Here is a 19419-nt window from a genome sequence, read left to right as displayed (position 1 = left end):
TCATGGGTTAGTTCTTATGAATAGTGCTCAGGAAGTACAGAATTTCAACAGAGGTTTGAATCTGTTAGGGGCTACAAAACTAGGGGCATTAAACGCACAGAGTCCCCCTCCCCAGACGTTATACTTCTTTACTGCCGTTCTTGATGACTGGATAGGTGGAATGCTCGGATAAAAGTTGTGTAAATCCCAAATGCGAATTGGGCCATCCCCCTCTTTCTGCTTGCATGATCGTAAATAAGGGACTATTTTCCTGTGCTTGAATTTGATTAGCACCAAGTCCCCAGAGATGGCTTTTGGCATTGCACCCAACCACCCCACCCTCCTAACACTTAGAATCCCCCCATCTAAGTCAGGAGGCAGAGGTCTATTGGTCTGTAACCAGGGCATGACCTTATTAAGCAGGTCTTGACGTGTTTCATGATTTCCATGATTTAGTGATGGAATCCCAGATACAACAGTCACATAAGGGGCGGCCTCAGGGGGTAAGTTAATTCGAGGCATTCTAACAGGTTCGAGTTCTGGTTTAGCCTCAATACGGTTTATTAACGGGCGTTTTATGGGCAGTTTGAAGCCTGTTGCAAAAGGTAATGTTTGTGTATGAGCGTTCTTGCAGGAGTTCAGCTTGGGTTTTACCGGGATAGTGAGCGGAATAGGAGCGTCTGATCGTACCGGTTTGGTACTTGATGAAATATGCGTTTTGATTGTCAATTCCATACCAGATAACCTGACCCCCAGATCGTTTATTTTGGCCACCAGTGGTGATATGAGAGATGATAGTAAGTGCTCAAGCTGTGCCAATAAGGTTGGTTGGAGGGGTGATGGATGGTTTTCTACTTCTCCACGCGCCATATCCCCCGATACTGTGATTAAGTTAGAGTGGAGAAGAGAGGGACTGGATCATAATTTTTGAATGTTGGCTTGCTTCTCTTTAACAAAGTCATCATCGTGCTTCCTTTTAGTGTTGGGCCCCCCCCGGAAGTACATTAGCTGGGGATAGATGTTTATTAGAGAGAAGAGGTGAGTTCTGCAAGGTGGCGGTTACATCATCATGATTGGTGACCATGCTTATAGTGGGTAGTATGTCCGGTACGTATTTAGTTCCGCACAGGGCGTTCAACTCCTCCCAGATAGACATAATATGATGCGAATCGCCACAGTAGGTCGATAGAAATGTAAAAGAGAATCACAGTACCTCTTAGCAGAAAATGTCAGTGGTCTGGCCCGTCCCGTCCTCCTTAGGCCTCTGAGGGCCACAGAGGGCCCGCCCTTTGCCCTTGCGACGCGGGGGCTCGCGCTGGCCTTAAGCGCACCTCCGGGGGCGGGACAGGATGCGCGCCCTCCTAGGCGCAAGTGGTGCTGGGGGATGTAGTCCCCGATCCGCCGCCTCGCCGCGATGGCCGGGAGGCAACAGCAGGCAACAGGAAAGCAGAGAGCCCGGTGACCGGCAGGGGCCCAAATGGTGGCCTCCCAGGCCTCCAAAGGTCAGTAGCTGTGCCAACTCACTTGTTTGTCTGGAAAGGTTAGGAGAGCAAGTGAGGCATTATAGCTAGTCGGACTTGGGGTCATAGATACTGAGGTGGTATGGTGACTCAGCCCCTACATGCTGATGTTCTATGGTCCCAAGCACAGTTTGTGTCCCTGTGTGCCACCGTGCACTCAACCTCCTCGCTACTACACACTACAGCAGGGGAATGTTTGTGCCGCAGAGTGTGTGAGGATGTGCACTGGATGCCCAAATAAGATTGCTGGCGGGCACTGTGCCATTATGGGCCCTCTGGTGAAGTACTAAACTGCTGTGAACATAGCTGAATTGTGTGCATCATAATTAAGCAATTCACCTTTCTCTCCAACCCACGAAAGTACCATCCTTTCCCTAGGTATGTCACACATCGTACTTGTTTTGAATCATTAACATCAATGAGGGAAAATGGGATTCTTTTTATTTGAGCTTCCTTCAGCCCATGAAAAGAGGTCAACATATTTCGCAATTACCTTGTTACTTCATCAGAGCCAATTATTTTGCATTATATCTGTCATGTAACAGGACCCGATGTTCTGATGCTGTGGAAAGGCTCTGTATGGCACAATGCTTTTGTACTACGACAGGTTTGGAAAGAAGCACATGTACCCATTGTATTTGAAATTAATTCCATAAATATGGACTGGTACATGACAGATATAATGTGGAACATTTGGCCCTGAAGAAGCAACAAAGTAGCTGTGAAACATTTATTGGCCTCCTTTTATGCGTTATGTGAATCTCAAATAAAAATAATGCATTTTTTCAAACTTGAAGAGACTGGTGGCCCCTCACTTGATGTTAATGATAGCTGAACTGTGTTTGATAGACCATCATGGGAAAAGCTGATCAATAACAAGGCAAGTTATCCTTTGACCAACATAACAGAATTAGGGCCAGAATACGGGAGACACACACTGAATCTATGGCTACCCAAAAAGCAGATCATAAAACCAAACTGCTGCTGATTGACCTGATGGTGAGCTTGAAAACAATGGATGGAAAACTGGATGCAATGCCAACCCGAATGAATAACCTAATGGAGAGCCTGGACAGATATATATGCCTAGATGGAGCAGAACCCCGGATCTCTGAACTGGAGAACAACTGTGTTGCACAAACAAATAACCTTAAGTAATGGAGAAGACACTAGATGCATTGATTGTGATGAACAAAGACCTAGTCGAAAAGCCCTCCGGAAATGGGACTGAAAGAATCCACACACACAGACTAGCCTGCATTTGTGGAAACATGATGTTCAAACTGTTTGGTTGCGATAACTTTACTGGTCGTTGCACGTTGGTGCAGAGGGCCATCCCTAAAGTTCTTCTGCACCTGATCATCTTGCGCCTCCTAACTACCGCTATGGAAGGAAAATGCTACTTAGCAGTATGCATCTGTTCTTGGCAGGTAGAGCTGCGGAGTTGTACACTTTTTCATAATTCCCCATCTGGTGTTGGGCTAGGATGTCTGCATGTTATTTTTGTCTTCGAAGTCTTGTAGTCACGAGGTTGGTGACTCCTTCTTCGGTCAACAGTGCACATGGGCTCCGGCTCCTTCGTTAGATTGTTTTTGCCACTAGGGTTAGATGGAGTAGTGAGAAATAGAAAGATGTCCATGCGTGATGTATTTAAGTAAGATAATACTGGAACAGATAGAGGTATCCGGGGAGGCAGGTGGGCGTGTACAAATCTGCAGCTCTACCTACCATGAACAGATGCATACTGGTAAGCAGCATTTTGTATTCGAGGCGTATGAGCTGCAGATTGTACACTTTGGCATAGACTATACAGCAGTTACCTCCTTAGCGGTGGCTACCTGTATCTGTTGCAGTAGTTTGAAATAGAGTTTTTAGTACAGCCTGGCCCACACTAGCTTGTTGTTTTGCCCGCACGTCTACAAAATAGTGTTTTGTGACGGTGTGTGGTGTAGCCCAAGTTGCTGCTTTGCATATGTCATCTAGGGGAATGTTCCCTAAGAATGCCATAGAAGCCCCTAGTTTGCATGTAGAATGAGCTCTAGGGGGAATGGTTAACGTACGTTTAGCTCTGAAGTAGTATATTTGTGTGCATTTTACAATCCACCTAGCAATTCCTGCTTTGGATACAGGATTATCTTTATGAGGTGGGGAGAAAGCCACAAAAAGTTGTTTGGTTTTTCTAAAGGATTTTGTTCTCTCAATGTTGTAAAGTGTTGCTCTTTTAACATCTAAGGTTCTTTGGTGATATTCTGATAGACTTGTTTGTTCCTGGGGTTCATTTCTTCGAGCTCTTTCATAACAGCAAAAACTGGAAGATCTTGAATAGTGGCAATCTTCAATTACCTAAGCCCATTTTTTCACACAAAAAAGCGCAGAGCATAAGAGATTTACTGGTACATACAAGACCACGAACCGACCGAATCAATCTCGATAGGAACCCAAATTTCGTGCAAGGTCACCACCCCTGCGGCAACTGCAAGGTCTGCTGTCTGACTAAGAAAAGTACAAAACTCACCTTCAATGATGGTACAACGTGGGAGCAGAGAAGCTTTAGCAATTGTAACAGCTCAAATGTTGTGTATCTCATCAGGTGCCCATGCAACCTAGAATATGTGGGCATGACCAGTCGGGCTATAAAAATAAGGATAGGAGAGCACAAAAGCACCATCAAATGCAAAAAATCAAGTACAAAACTGACCAACCATTTCCTTGAAATTGGCCACAAAGCGGAAGACATTTCGTGGATAATAATTGAATTGGTCGCAAAAGAGGAACACCTCCTAGAAAAAGAACAGAGGTGGGTGTTCCGCATCAAGTCCAACAAGAACGGTCTGAATGATGATATACCTTGGGGACGAATATGATGTTTTATACCATACCTAATACGAACCCCAAAGAACCATTGTTGAACTCCACTCTGGGATCAATATAACACCTATTGGAGAAGATAACAATTAAAAACATACACTTGCTAAAACCTGACTGCCTGATAAGAGACTAACCACAACCTCTGTCCACACAACCCTCGGAATCTAAAAACATACACTTGCTAAACCTGACTGCCTGATAAGAGACTAACCACAACCTCTGCCCACACAACCCTCGGAATCTATGTCCCACATGACATCTGCCTATGTAGACATTTGAACCCCTGAAACGTAAGACTTTTCTAATGAAACCAATAGCAGTAGTTGGATCAGATTTGCTGAGGCTAAAGAAAGGAACAATTTTTGTTGTATGAACAAGGGAGAGAGAAGTAATACTCGCCGAGATGGCACCAATCCAGGAAGTGTTCAGCGTGAGAAATGTAAGAAATATAAGACCACGCAGAACATTTTTAATAACATCAATAGCAGTAACTAGATCAAGAATTATAACTCTTTATTCTTTGTTGTCGTGTGAACAATGGAGAGAGAAAAAATACTCGCTGAAACTGAACTAACTAGGAAGTGTTCCACGTACAGCGGCCATTTTGGTTAGCGCGCTAGTGTCTGAAACCACACAGTGATAGCACTAACGTAGGAAATGTAAGAAATGTAAGACCAATCTGAACACTTTTTTAATAACACCAATAATAGTAGTCAGGTCTTTTTCTTCTTTTTTTGCTGACCTATAAGAAAGATATATAATCTTTTACTGTTTGTTGTGTGAACAATGAAGAGAGAAGAAACACTCGCCGACACTGCAGCAACTAGGAAGTGTTCCACGTAAAGCGGCCATTTTTGTTAGCGCGCTAGTGTCTGAAACCACATGGTGATGACACTGCAGAACAAACATTCCTCTTTAAAAAGATGAGTACAGCGAGAAGCGAATGTTTCCTCGGAGCGGCACAAGGGTGATTAAGGCAGTGTCCGTAAGCGGTAACGTAAGTAGGAGACTCTGACCAGAAGTCTGCAAAATCTGGCCTTCAAAAGAAACGAGGTAAAAACGACCTTTTGAATCGCGTAAATTGATGGGAGGGTGCGGCTTTATTTTATTCTTTCAGTTGACCGCATTGAAAACCCCCGTTCTATGCCGGCTCATGAGGCACGCAGCCTAGACCAGAAAAGTATGTATATCTTGTTTTCCTTCGACCCACCCTTCCACTGTAATCGCAACTCGGAAAACGAGTAATTCGATTACATAAAAAAACCTTCTCCGTTTGTCCAAGGACACTCATACCATGGGTGCCATGTCTTAAGCATTGAGTCATGTGTGTATGTCGAGATTCTGTGTTTTCATTTACATGTTGACAAGCTCCGAAGGAGGAGCCCAAATCATTGGAAAGAAATCGTTGCACTTATTTTTTTGCCTTTTCCAATACTAATCAAAATGTATACATGTTGCCAAAAGTTACCTCAATGACAACGGTAACAAAAAACGATGAGTGTGAACTATGTGCCACAGATGTATGTGCTTATGGTTTTTCCCGTTTTTTTGTTTTTCTCTTACAGAGACCACTGTGTCAGTATTTTCAAAAATTTTGGGAATCTCACTTCGCTTCACTTAGGGCCCACTCATGCCCTGAAGCTCAAATTGATAGCTTATTCTTGCTACTCAATTTGTAGGACGTTAGGCTTACTTTAGAACTGAGTATCTTTTAGTAGGGACCATCAGAGGTCCTGATGAGCAGACAGTAGGGGACTGCCTGTGAAACATGTCGACCTGGTAGCTAGCCAATAGCTCTACCACACAACCCCTTTTTAATATTCCCAGCCAGAGAAGCGAATAAATAATTTTTTCTACTAGCCAGGGAATTTTTAATTTTTTTTACTCACATAGTTAGGTCCCTACACTTCACTGTAATCACCAACACTGCACTAACACATAGCCTTCTCTCACAATAACAGTGCTCCCGCGTAGTTCGTAGGTCGTAGCACGCCCCGCCCCGTAGAGGGACGGGAAGACCCCAATGATGAAGCATGACACTAAGGGGATTCTTAGTGTGTGAGGGGCATTTTAAAAGCACATAGTACCTCCATCTCACCAATTTGAGAGAGAGCCCGAAACACCACACTTAAAATTCACAAAAAGATCCAAAATATCAACCACCATCACACCCTGATAGAATCTTTTTGTTTATTTGGTTCTACAAGGAGGGTGATTCTATCATTTCCTCTGTACTTCCCCTGTTGTTTTGGAGGGGAGGGGAGATTAAGGTAGCCAAACTCTAAGATTTCAGGAGCCAGATCGTAAGGTTAAGTTGATTGGGTTCTGGGTGTTCTGGTTCTGAATAAGAAGTTTGGGTGAGAGGTGTAGCTTTTGATGTGGTACTACTGATAGTTCCAATAGAGTTGTGAACCATGGTTGTCTTGCCCATTTTGGAGCCACTAGGGTAATTGTAAGGGAGTGTTGTTTGAGTTTCTTCACCACTACCGGAATGAGTGGGAGAGGCAGAAAAGCGTAAGCAAATTTGTCTGACCAATTCATCCATTGCGCATTGCCTTTGGACAATGGGTGTGGATACCTGGACGCGAAGTTTGGGCATTTTGCGTTTAGGTGTGTAGCAAACATCTATTTTGTGAAGGAATGGAAGAATAACTTGAGGATGAAGTTCCCATTCGTGGAACTGTTGTGCTTGACGGCTGAGCAGATCCACTATTTGATTGTGTACCCCTGGTAGATGTTGTGCCAGGAGGTATATTTTTTGCGGAATGGCCCATCTCCATCTGCTTTCAGCTAGTTGTGATAGCTGTAGGGATTGTGTCCCCCCTTGCTTTTGTATGCAATACACTGCGGTCATGTTCATGTGAATCAAGACAGCCTTGCCTAGAAGGTGCAGTTGAAAATATTTCAACGCTAGGAAGATTGCTAACAATTCCAGGCAGTTGATGTGAAATTGTTTTTGTTGGGGGGTCCAGATACTTTGAATGGTATGGGTTTGAAGATGAGCTCCCCAGCCGGTGAGCGATGCATCTGTTGTTAGCACTATCTGTGGGACTGGCTCGAGGAACGACCGCCCTTTGGAAAGGTTCGGTGTGTTCCACCATTGCAGAGAGAGATGGGTGCGGTCGTCCACCAACACCAGATCTGTTAGCTGACCTTGAGCCTGGTTCCACTGATGTGCTAGGCAGTCTTGTAGTGGACGCATTTTTAGTCTTGCAAGAGGAACGAGAAAGATGCAAGAGGCCATCATCCCTATTACGTTCATGAACACTCGCGCTGATAGTGAGTGTGTTGGCTAAAATTTTGAGCTAGTGTTTGCATAGCTGTTATCCTGACTTGGTTGGGATATGCTATGGCTGTTGAAGTATTTAACTTGGCTACTAGATATTGTTGTATTGTGGATGATTGGAGATTGGATTTGTCCAGATTTACTGTGAATCCCAGACTGTGAAGCAGTTGTATTGTACTGAGTGTGTGTTGAACACAGCTGTTGTGGGATTTTGCTTTTATTAGCCAGTCGTCCAAATAGGGGAAGACATGAATTTGCTGTCTTCTCAAATGTGCTGCAACCACCGCGAGGCACTTGGTGAAAACCCTGGGTGCCGTGGTGATCCCGAATGGTAGAACTTTGAACTGGTAGTGTTGCCCATCTACCACAAACCTGAGATATTTCCTGTGAGCGGGATGAATTGGAATGTTGCAGTAGGCGTCCTTTAGATCTAGAGTGGAGAGAAAGTTGCCTTGCTGAAGTAGTGGAAGAACTTGTGGTAAAGTGACCATGTGGAAGTGGTCTGAGAAATTGAGAGGTCTGAGGTCTAGTATTGGCCTGCAAGAGCCGTCCTTTTTTGGAATTAGAAAATAAAGGGAATAGACGCCTGCACCTTGATGAGGCAAAGGAACTGGTTCTATTGCATGTTTTAGTAATAGTGCCACACTTCTTGTTTGAGAAGCGTCAGATGTTCTGATGACATTGGACATTGTTGGGAGGTATGTTGGGAGGAGTAGAAGTGAGTTCCAGGGAATAACCATACTGGATAGTTTGTCTTACCCACTTGACTGTTGTGATGGAATTCCAGACAGGCAGGAACTGTGAGAGCCGTCCCCCGACAGGAGTGGGATGATCGGGGGAAGCGCAGGGAAGTCACTGTTTGGTTTTAGGGGAGCTGCGGGTGTTATTACCCCTGCCTCTGCGCTGGTTGTTGTTCCCCCTATAACCTCCTCTATTGTATCCTCTGGAAAAGGAGCCCATGTTGGGACTTTTGTAGGATGAGGAAGGGTGTTCTGTTGTATTTGTTTTGGAGCCTGCTCTATCAAAGGAATGCTGAAAGGAGCCTCTGTTAGAAGGTGACTGTAAAGCTCCCATAGACTTCGCAGTCTCTGTGTCCTTTTTTTATCTTTTCTAAGGATGTGTCCACTGCAGGGCCAAAGAGGTGCTCCTGGTCAAAAGGTTGATTAAGAATGGTAATTTGTACCACTTGTTTAAACCCAGATAGTCTGAGCCAGGCATGTCTGAGTAGCAATACACTGGTATTTATTGCGCGGGACGCGGTGTCTGCTGCGTCGAGCATGCATTTTATGGATGTATTGGTGATTAGTTTGCCTTCTTGTATAAGGTCATTGGCTTTGTCCTTATATTGTTGAGGTAGATGTTGAATGAGGGTCTCTAGCTCATCATAGTGAGCCCTGTCATACCTTGCCAGAAGGGCTTGGGTGTTGGCTATCTTCCATGAGTTTGCAGCTTGAGACACCATACGTTTGCCTGATGCGTCTAATAATTTGGATTCTTTGTCAGGATGTGGTGTGTCACCTGATCCCTGAGAGTTTTCTCTTTTGCGTGCATTGGCTACAACCAAGGAATCTAAAGGAAGTTGACCCTTGGTGTATATGAGGTCAGAAGGAGCTGCCTCGTATTTTTGATCTATTCTGGGGTTCAGAACCCTAGCTCTAACTGGGTCTTTGAACACCTCAGGGGCGTGTATAAGAAGCCCTTTAAGCATTGGCAAGACATTAGTAGATTTTTGTGGCTGGTCAAAAGTTTCTAAAAGAAAGTCTTCTACAGGGTCTAAGTGTAGTTTGACTTTATGGCATGTTGCAGCCTTATTAATTAGTTGGCCAAACCCCACATAGTCATCTGGCGGCGATGGTTTTGAGGGATAGAAGTCCGGATCATTATTTAGATCAGGATCCGTACTACAGTCATGCCAAGGGTCTAGTTCCTGTGGTGGATCATTAGGGTCCTCAGTGTTTAACCCCTTCCATGCTGATGACGGCCCCCGGCCGTCATGCATCACGGTGGGCATGTGCGGATGACGGCCGTCATGATCCCGCCCACTCTTCAAAACGGCCGCACAGGCGCAGAATCGCAGCCGCGCCCAAGGGGTTAATGGTACTACATCTTCATCCTGTTGCCCATCCCCAAGTGCATCATCACTATCCTCTGATTCTGGAGAAATGAGTAAATTAGGGTTAATTGGTGGAGGGGGGTGAAGGTGGTAAAGTGTTAGTAGCCATATTAATCATCTTTAGAGGAACTGGTGCCTGTGGTAAATGTTCTGGTTAGCTTTTTATAGGTTGCTTGGTAAATCTGTGGCCAGCCTTTGGATGGATTAAAAGGGTGGTTTGCCTTGGATCAGGGAGACAAAGTTCTTTGGCATCAACAGTTTTCTTTAGTGTGGAAGATTTCTCCTTGGAAACTGTTTTCCCTGGGTCCGAGACCTTCGATGCTGGTTGTTTCGGCTCCGAAGGTGTTTTTTTAGGAGGCTTAGTTATGGGAAGCTTGTCTTTTAATGTTTTCGGCTCCGAGGTCTTCGGTGCTGAGGACTTATCCGGTTGCTTCGGTGCCGAGGTCTTATCCGGCTGCTTCGGCCCGAGATCTTATCCGGCTGCTTCGGTGCTGAGAGCTTCTCTCGGTGCTTCGGTGCCGAGAGCTTCTCTCGGTGCTTCGTGCCGAGAGCATCTCAGGCTGCTTCAGTGCCGAGAGTTTTTCCGGCTGCTTCGGTGACGAAAGCTTTTCTGGTTGCTTCGGTGCCGAAGATGGTTTTTCGGGACCGGGTGGCTGGCTCGAGCCGGAAGGCTTTTGTTTGTCCTTCGGTCCCGGGCCAGAAGGCAGGGCACAGGAAGTTTTTGTATGGTGTGGACCTGAGCCCGATGGTGAAGGTGTCACCGGAGACTTTTTTATGGCCTTGGGTAGGGCGGGGGTCTCAGTACTCACGTCCCTTTGAGCCGGGGTGATGTCATATTTGGCGTCGGAGACGTCTACTTCGGAGTCTGGGACCTGTTCTTCCTGTTTTGGTTCCGGAAGGTTATCGGAGCTTGTATGGAAAATGTCTGGAATGGAACCTGTGCCTCAGGACATCTTGTGGCATCGAGCAAGACTATCCCGGATGGTTTTCTTAGACTTGAAGGATAGACAAGCCTCACAGTCATCCTCTCGATCTTCTGGAGAGAAGCACAGATTACAAACACTGAGTACATTTCTTAAAGGGAGTACGTTCCATCGACGTCTGTCTTTACCGGCGCGGGTAGGACCAACGGCCTGCGTTGAAGTTCGCAGGCATCGAAGTTTTTCGCCGCTGTCGAGGGTGCGCGTCAAAAGAAACGCGATCGACACAATACCGTCAGTTAGCTGTGATTGCTCATCAAAAGTGGGTTCGATAACGACACTGACCGGGAGCGCAGCAAGACACATCCGAACTCGATGGCGGAAAAAAAACAATTTAACGATGAAGCCGAAGCCCATGCGCACTGTCGACCGACGGAGGAGTCACCGACCTCGTGACTACAAGCCTTCTTCGAAGACAAAAACAACATGCAGACATCCGAGCCCAACACCAGATAGCGATCTATGCAAAAGTATACAATCTGCAGCTTATATGCCTCAAACATATTGTTTTATGGATTTCTAGTGAGAAGAGTCCCCTGTGCTACTAGGACGCAGCCATTGCTATCTATCCTCATTTCACAGCAGTGGTACAGGATGCCAGGTGAAAATTCATGGATGCGAACACATTGCTGGGATCCAAGGGTGTTACATATGCCATGCAATGTCAAGCAAAACTGTGAGTGGAGGTAGGGGAAAGCTGAAAGATTTCACAGACCACTGGGCAACACTGACCTTTGCAAAACAAAAAAAACATATTGCTAAGCAGATCACACTACGGCTCCGGGGAATCATCGCTGAAGATGCATACATGCTCATCCTCCAGGGTGGACAATGTATTTCTGGTTCACAAACCTATGGAACATGTTTAGGGCCACAACCTGGACTTTTTCACTTATCAGCCTACCCGCAGGAGATCCTATATTAAGCACTTAGAACATTCATAACGTGGGTAAATGGATATTGTATGCAAGTATAGCACTCTCCACATTCAAAACATATATTCGTTAAAATGGAAATGTTCTGCATCCCGCCTGCATTTCTGGGTGTGGTCAGATTGAATCAAGGAGTAACCATCCCGTTGAGGTCCTAGAGTTGAGTATATGGCTGGTGCATATGGTGCCTGGCTGCACCTCTACCATGTATCACCTTCATTTATTCATTTTTTGGTATCGGAGGTGTTGTGAGATACCAAGGGTCTTGGGTCATTATTTAGGACCTGGGTTTGTTGAATACAGTGAGGTTTTCAGTCACTTCAGAATTCCAAGACTGAATGTGTTGAACATTGTTTTAGAGACCTTTACTTCCTTTGAGTAATATACTTGGAATAACGTGTGGTCAGAAATAACCAGAGTTTTGTCCTATACAATGAAAACGGTAAGGGTGGTATCCTGTCCAGAAATTTCAGATTTCTCTTTTTTAATTATGACATCTCTGCTAAATAATAAAATTGGTCTTATGTCAACATTACAAATTAATGGAGTCACTGTCTTTGTTGATGCAACTTTCGACATCACAAAGTGGAGAGAAGATTCAGTGGGAAAGGGGTACTTGACATCCGTATTCCGCATGCAGAACATCTGCAATTGTGTTGCACTCTTTGACTTGCAAGCAAGTGTACGAGACATACACCATTAAGGGATACAAGTCTTCTCCGTTAAGCAGGTGTATGTTTTCATAGCAGTCTTCGATAGTGAGCATGTGGCAGGAGATAGTCATGAAACCAAATGCTTTGACATTGAATAGTGGGGATAGGCATCCAAATCCATATTTTTTTTTCACAATTTCCCTTTGGGAAGACTTCCAGTCACCTGGTAAACTTAACGTAGAAAGTAAACCACCCCCGAGCCATAGCTTTAATTTTTCCTACACATAACTCACCCTCCCTGATGTCTTGTCAACCTCCCTTTTAGATCCTACTTTGCTCTTTCACATTTCTTCTGGATGAGATCTGGCAAATTTGGCATTCTTAAGGAGAGTGGGAGTCGGGCACACATCAGCAGCCTTAACCATCTTCAACCACTTTATTCTTGTTGTTTGCTGAAAGTGCAACTCAAAAAACGAACACTGTGCTCTACCACCCTCAGAGAAAAGGAAATACAAACCAGCTCAGTTAAACGTCACTGGAAAAATCACTCCATATATGGAACTGGCAAGTGAAGGAGACTATGGGTAGGAAAGAATGTTAGGACAAAGCACACTGCACTAGGATTCTGTTCTTAAAAATAGAAAAAACACATGCCGGACCAGCTGGCAGTTCCTGATATCGGATGAAGGAGGACGTTCTACTTGCTTTAAAGATATAGTGCTAAATGTTTGGTTTAGTAAAGTTGGTGCATGCCTGACTTCATTTGCTTAAATTTCTCTGTTCCTTATAAAAAAGCACTACCTTTTTGATGGGTCAACAATGCACACATAGCCCAAAGGGTTTTTAATTGTAATTGTGTTATTTTTAAAAGAATAAATACAAACAAAATGTAATGGTATATTTAGTAGGGTGGCACTTATAAATATAAATTATAAATGTTTATATGATCTTGTATCGTTTTCAGCACGCCCTTTTACATTACAGCACTAAGCACCACATATACATAGATGCATATTAATACAAAAAATACATGAAGAAAAATAGACTTTTCAGAAGATTGTTTTATCTCTTGTTTAACAACTTCAGGAATCACACATTTTGTGAGACTATGCAATGAAAATCCAATCATGGAGAATCAACATATATCTTTTCTGATGTGTTTTCAAACTGAAAAAGGCAGAGACAATACACCAGCAGATGAATTAACTACACAGTGTAAATTCAGGGATCCATTTCCAGCCTTCTTCCTGGTCATAGAAATGTCTTGTGCATGTTCAATTGGAACTAGTTTCTGCTTAGTGCTGCAAGGAATATTTTAAGAACTACCACATCCTGCTGCCTTGTGGTGTACTAGATGCTTCTAGCAGACCAGCAGGGCATTTTTTTAACTGTGTGTTTTCCATTGGAGAGGAAGATAACTAAGGGGCGATTGAAGTAGTAAAGAAGATTCACATTGGGATGAACCATGAGTTTATGAATCGATGGTTTAGGAATACATTGAGAAAACACAAGTTACTTACCTGTCCACTGTGAATCTCCATTACTGATATCTTTCATTGATTCACATGCTTGAATCTTCCCTGTTGTCATGGTGGGAGTCCTACTGTACTTTTTTTTAAAGCAGTACTAAAAGAAGTACATTACAAAAATCTTCAAAAGCAATTGAAATTTGTTAAACAATTCTCAATCTTATAAAAGACCCAAATGTCACTCAATGAGGTAAAAGCCCTGAGACCACAAGCCCCTGCAGAGTCACCATACCTCAGATTTCAAGCAAAAGTGTGAATAAATGAGTAGTCATCATGAGGTATAAAGTGGCCAGCCTAAGCCGGGAGGCGGGCGGGCCGCATGTGGATCTATGAAAGATATCAATAGTGGAGAACCACAGTGTACAGGTAATTACCTTGTTTTTTCTCAGTGTTGAATCTTTCATAGATTACCATGCCTGAATCAGAATAGTTAGCAGTACAATAAAATCAAAAGAAAGCGTTTAAGGAAGGGACACTTTCTCTCTGAGAATAGAACAGTTCAATAAACTATTAATCACAAATATATATATCGGATCGGGGCTTGCTGGGTTGCGTTAGTCCCCATTTATTCCAAACAAAATTCACACTCTTCCTCCAGGAATGTGCAAACAAGCCCGCCAGTCATCCTCCGTAATAATTCTTTTATTCGGCAAAACAGGTAGCATTTGCAGAACGCGTTTCAACTCAGATGAGTCTTAATCATATGCTTAACAACATTGTCACTCATTCGTCTCTTTTTAAACAAATATGTAAACAGTGATGAGGGACACAGTCGGATATTACAGTGGAAAAAAGACTATCTTAAAATGGAAAGCAATCGACTTTCAAAATTTTAATTTCCAATTATACTTGAAGTCCATGAGTATTTTATAGAATTTGGTGCGCTGTTCATTCAGATACAATTCAAGTACTTTGCACCTCCAAATGGGACTCACTAGATGCAGTTCCCACTTTATTGAAAGTTCAGGACCACAAGAACCATAATGTTCCACTCCTTCACAGTTATCAAGGTCCCTTTCCTTCGCCAATTTAAACATCATTGTACCTCAATATTATCCACAATAACAAACTCAATACACCATTAAAGGAATCAATTCCATATTTGGCTGAGTTTAATGGCATCGTATTACTGTCCAAAGTTATGCCACTCTTTCCATGAAACCATGATATTAGTATATTTCACACTCCTTTGTCTTCAATTGAATTCACCTCGGTACGTCGTGCAAGGGTTCCTACCTCAACAAATCCTGGCTAATATTTTTAAAAGGCTTCCAAATATCTGTTGGGTGGGCCTCCTAACAGAAGGTGTGCCAGCCTCAATTGCTTTGTCCACATTTAAAAAAAGAAACAACTGACGGGCATCCAGTTTTAACATTAATTGAACAGCAATTCTATGGGAAGCCCAACCTCTCAGATTGGGCTTGCTGGTTTGCACTGGGTCCCCATATATTCCAAACTAAATTCACACTCTTCCTCCAGGAACGTGCAAACAAGCCCACCAGTCGTCCTCAGTAATAATACTTTTATTGAGCAAAACAGGTAGCATTGCATAATGCATTTAGACTCAGATGAGTCTTAATCATATGCTTAACAAAATGGTCACTCATTGGTCTCTTTTTAAACAAATATGTAAAGAGCGATGAGGGACACAGTCTGATATTCGAGTGGAAAAAAGACTATCTTAAAATGGAAAGCAATCGACTTTCACAATTTTAATTTGCTGTATTGCCCACCATACCAGGCTTTTTGTATTGCCTGGGTGATGAAGATGAGATCGTCGAATGAGCCATGAGCCTGGATCTACTGGATATCCAGTTGTTCCTGAAGCGGCCTCATATACAAATGGCAGTTTAGAATCAATGAAATGCATGAAGATAGCATTCCCAGCATGATTATGTACATTCTCACTGAACTGACTTTTTCCTTTGCATTTGAGTTGTTATATGCAAGATCTTGTGAATACGTCTGACGTAGGGTAAACCTTTGCCATCTTGGTGTCCAGAATACCAATGACTGACTCGGTATAAGGGATGATTTTTCCATATTGATCTGCAGCCCCAGCGATTTGAAGAGCGGATGACAAGCCCATGAAGAGTTTTTTGCATAGTGGTTTGTGGACCCTGTGACTAGCCAGTCGTCCAGGTAGGGATAAACGTGGTGCCCTTGCTGTCTTAGGAAGGCAGCCACTGGCGCCCATGCACTTTGTGAGTACTCTGGGCGCTGATCTGAGGCCAAAAGGCAGTACTTTGAACGGATAGTGGCACCCTGCCACCTCGAACCGTAGAAACAGTTGATGATTGATGTGAATGGTGATGTGAAAATAGGCATCTAATAGATGTAAAGATCATAAAGTCCCCTTTGTTGACCATCAAAAGAATCTCTTGCAACTACAGCATTTTGAAGGAATGTTTTTGGATGTACTTGTTTAAGCGTCTGAGGTCTTTGACCTGCCTCCATTTGCCACCTTGCTTCTTTTTTATTAGAAAGAATTTTGAGTAGAATCCCTTTCCACAGGGTTGCTGAGAAACGTCCACTATTGCTCCCTTTAAGATAAGAGCTAAAATCTCCTGTTTCAATAGAGTTAGATGTTGATGCTTTCTAGTGACAGGAGGAAGACCAGTGGGATTTTGGACAAATTCTAAGGTATGGCCTTGATGAATAATGCCCAACACTCATTTGTCAGTTGTTGCATTGAGCCATTGTTGGTAATAAATAGGCAGACAGGTAGTGGACCATTTGAGGCTTGTGTTGGTACGAGGTGACTGGTGGAACCCAAACGTCACGGACGTCCGCCGTTGTCCTGGGAATTTGCTCTTATTGGAGGACGGAGATCTGACGGATGCTTGTAAGGCATGTTAGAGGCTCGAAATAGTTGTTGTCCTGTATATTGTGGTCGATATCCTTGATACCAGCCATATCCGCAACTTTATGTCGGAAAAGAGGATCATTTTTGGTACTGACCCCTTCCTCTTCCTCTGCAAAATGACTGAAAACGCTGCTGCTGCAGAGTTCCTAGGTAAAGTGCTATTTCTGTTTCCTCCTTTATCCCTTGAAGAATGTCCTCAATATGTTTTCCAAATACATTTTCACCATTGAATGGAATATCCATAATTTTTTACTGAACCTCAGGGCGGAAAGAAGTAGCCTTCAACCAACCATGTCTGCAAAGTAATATCGCTCCTGCCATTTGTCAGAAAGCGATGGAAAATATATCCATAGTTATGTCTATGACCTCAGAAACTGCCTGGGCACCCTCTTGAAGAATCTGCATAGCCTCTGTCTTCTTTTACTCAGGGAGATGGTCTAGAAAAGGTGCTAAGTCAGACCACATCTGACGGACATAGCGGCCTAAGATGGCTAAGGCATTTGACGCTTTGATAGAAGCAACGCCATTGCAGCAAAGCGCTTACCTATACTATCCAGTCTTCTGTCATCCTTATTGGGAGGAGCCGAACAAGGAGAGGAGGGGTTTCTGTAGCACCGCCTGCATAACAACGGACTCTGGTCTTGGATGTCCAATTAAATATGCAGGAGAAGACTTGCGGGCTTTATAGTTATTATCCATTGCTGGAACCACTGCAGTGACCTAAGCCAGATTCCTCATTAATTTGAGCCCCTCTACCATTGGAATGGTTCTTATAGATTTCCTGGTGATATCTTTAAAATCATACAAGAAGCATTCAGTTTGCTTTGTAGGGAGAGACAGGTCAAACCTTTTAGGCACTCGTTCCAATAACTCATGGAACGCTGGCAGAGAACTAACAGGGAAAGATGAAGGAGATGGTGAGGATGGTGCAATGTAGTCATCCCACTCCGCACCTGCAGGGCCTGTGTCCTGAACCAACTCTCCTTCCTTCGTGAGCTCATCCTGACCTCTTTCACTATAATAGTCTCTAGTGGTTATGTCCGGAGGGGCGCCACACTCTCTTGTGCTGGAGGAGGTTTCCGAAGCTCCAGGCAGTGGTATTTCATGCTTTCTTTCATGCCAACGAGGAGTGTGGGTAACTGGTGTTTGGTATTACAGAAAACATTTATACTAGTCATCCAGCATGTGGCTGAGACCTGTGACAAGTGACATTGGCACCGCTATGGTGTCACCTCATGCAGGTGGCATATTCTCATAGTCCACGTCAAAGTTGTGTTGCTGTAAAGAACCGTATAGGTGAGCCCTAGGCAGAGGATGATCTTTAAAAGACAAATCTGTCTCCATATACTTTGAAGTATCCCCTTGGTACTCTTTTTATTCTTTTAATTGAGAAGGGCTATACGCTGTTTCACACATGCCCTCATCTGCAGACTACTCCATATCTAGTAGGTGTGCCGGTGGAAGCAGCGATACCTTGCTCAACGATGTCAAATCCGATGTTATCCATGCAGTTTACTGTGCTAAGGTGTCTTTCTTCTGCTCTCGATGAGATAGTCGATGGAGAGATGCACTTTATGGTAACCGTTGTTGTTGACCCACGAATTGACATTGTGGATTTGAACACCATCGTCGATGAGGTCGTCGTCGTTGGGACGGCTGTCAACAAGGTAATTGTCTTCACCCCTCTTGTCGATGAAGCTGCCGTCACACTCACTTGGAACTGAAGCTAGCAGTCAGTGCTTTCAATTTTCCTGCAGTCGTCGACGGAGCTGCCGTCGACAGGTCCATTGATGGAGTCTTTCTTACCGACGAAGATTTGTGAGGAGTATGAGGCACAAGTTGGTGGTCTATTGTGACCAGAGCTAGTAAATGGCTCCTTAGAGGCTGCTTTTTCAGATGTTTTGCAAGCCTTTAACTTTTTTGATTCAGTTTTAGATGAGGTAGTAGCCTCCTGTTTTCTTTTTCGCTCAGGAGTAGAGCGAGTTGAACGCTCCTCATTATCTGAGCCCGAATCAGATCTGAACCTTTACTTCTACAACCATATTTATAATCTGGTCTCTCTGTCCTTCAGAGTCTTGACAGAAAATGTTCTGCAGTATTTACAATCCCATAGAATATGGTTGGGATGTTAGCAATATAGACAGTCCTTATGAGGATCCTCTGAGAACAACATTGCCTTTCCACAAGATTTGCAAGGTCTGAATAATCTCTTCTGAGAATGTGAAATGAAGTAAATACACAATACCTTAAGTCCTTCAAGAATATTCCAGAGAGGAATAGAGCAGGGTCAATAGTTCACAAGTATGAAGACCTGAGCAGAGATCAGGGAGACTCCTTCTCACACGACGTGCGGTTAGAAATCTGATGTATGGTGGCTCTGCAGGGGCTTGTAGTCTCAGGGCTTGTACCTCAGTGGCTGAAGTTTGGGCCATTTCTAAGAATGAGAATTGGTTAACAAATTCCAATTGCTTTCGCAATGTTTTCTAATGTACTCCTTTTAGAATTGCTTAAAAATTACCATGGGACTCCCACCATGACGACGGGGACGATTCAAGCATGTGAATCTATGAAAGATTCAATACTGGAGAAATATGAATTCGTCTCGCCACAGGTGCCAATGATTTGGAATTTAAAATCTAAGGAAAAGTTCCTATAAAGCTCTTTAAACTAGCTCATAGGGGTTTTCACTGTCA

At 43.7% G+C, this 19419-nt stretch overlaps 1 protein-coding gene across 1 annotated transcript in view; it reads right to left on the bottom strand.

The window, feature by feature from the left end:
* CUL5 (cullin 5) overlaps positions 1-19419 on the bottom strand; it is a 778902-nt gene that overhangs the window by 130906 nt on the left and 628577 nt on the right. The window lies entirely within an intron of this gene.

Source organism: Lissotriton helveticus, chromosome 8 (genome assembly GCF_964261635.1).
Source record: "Lissotriton helveticus chromosome 8, aLisHel1.1, whole genome shotgun sequence".
Classification (NCBI taxonomy): Eukaryota; Metazoa; Chordata; class Amphibia; order Caudata; family Salamandridae; genus Lissotriton; species Lissotriton helveticus.
Note: the sequence above shows the minus strand (reverse complement) of the source record. Positions and strands in the feature narration are given on the sequence as shown.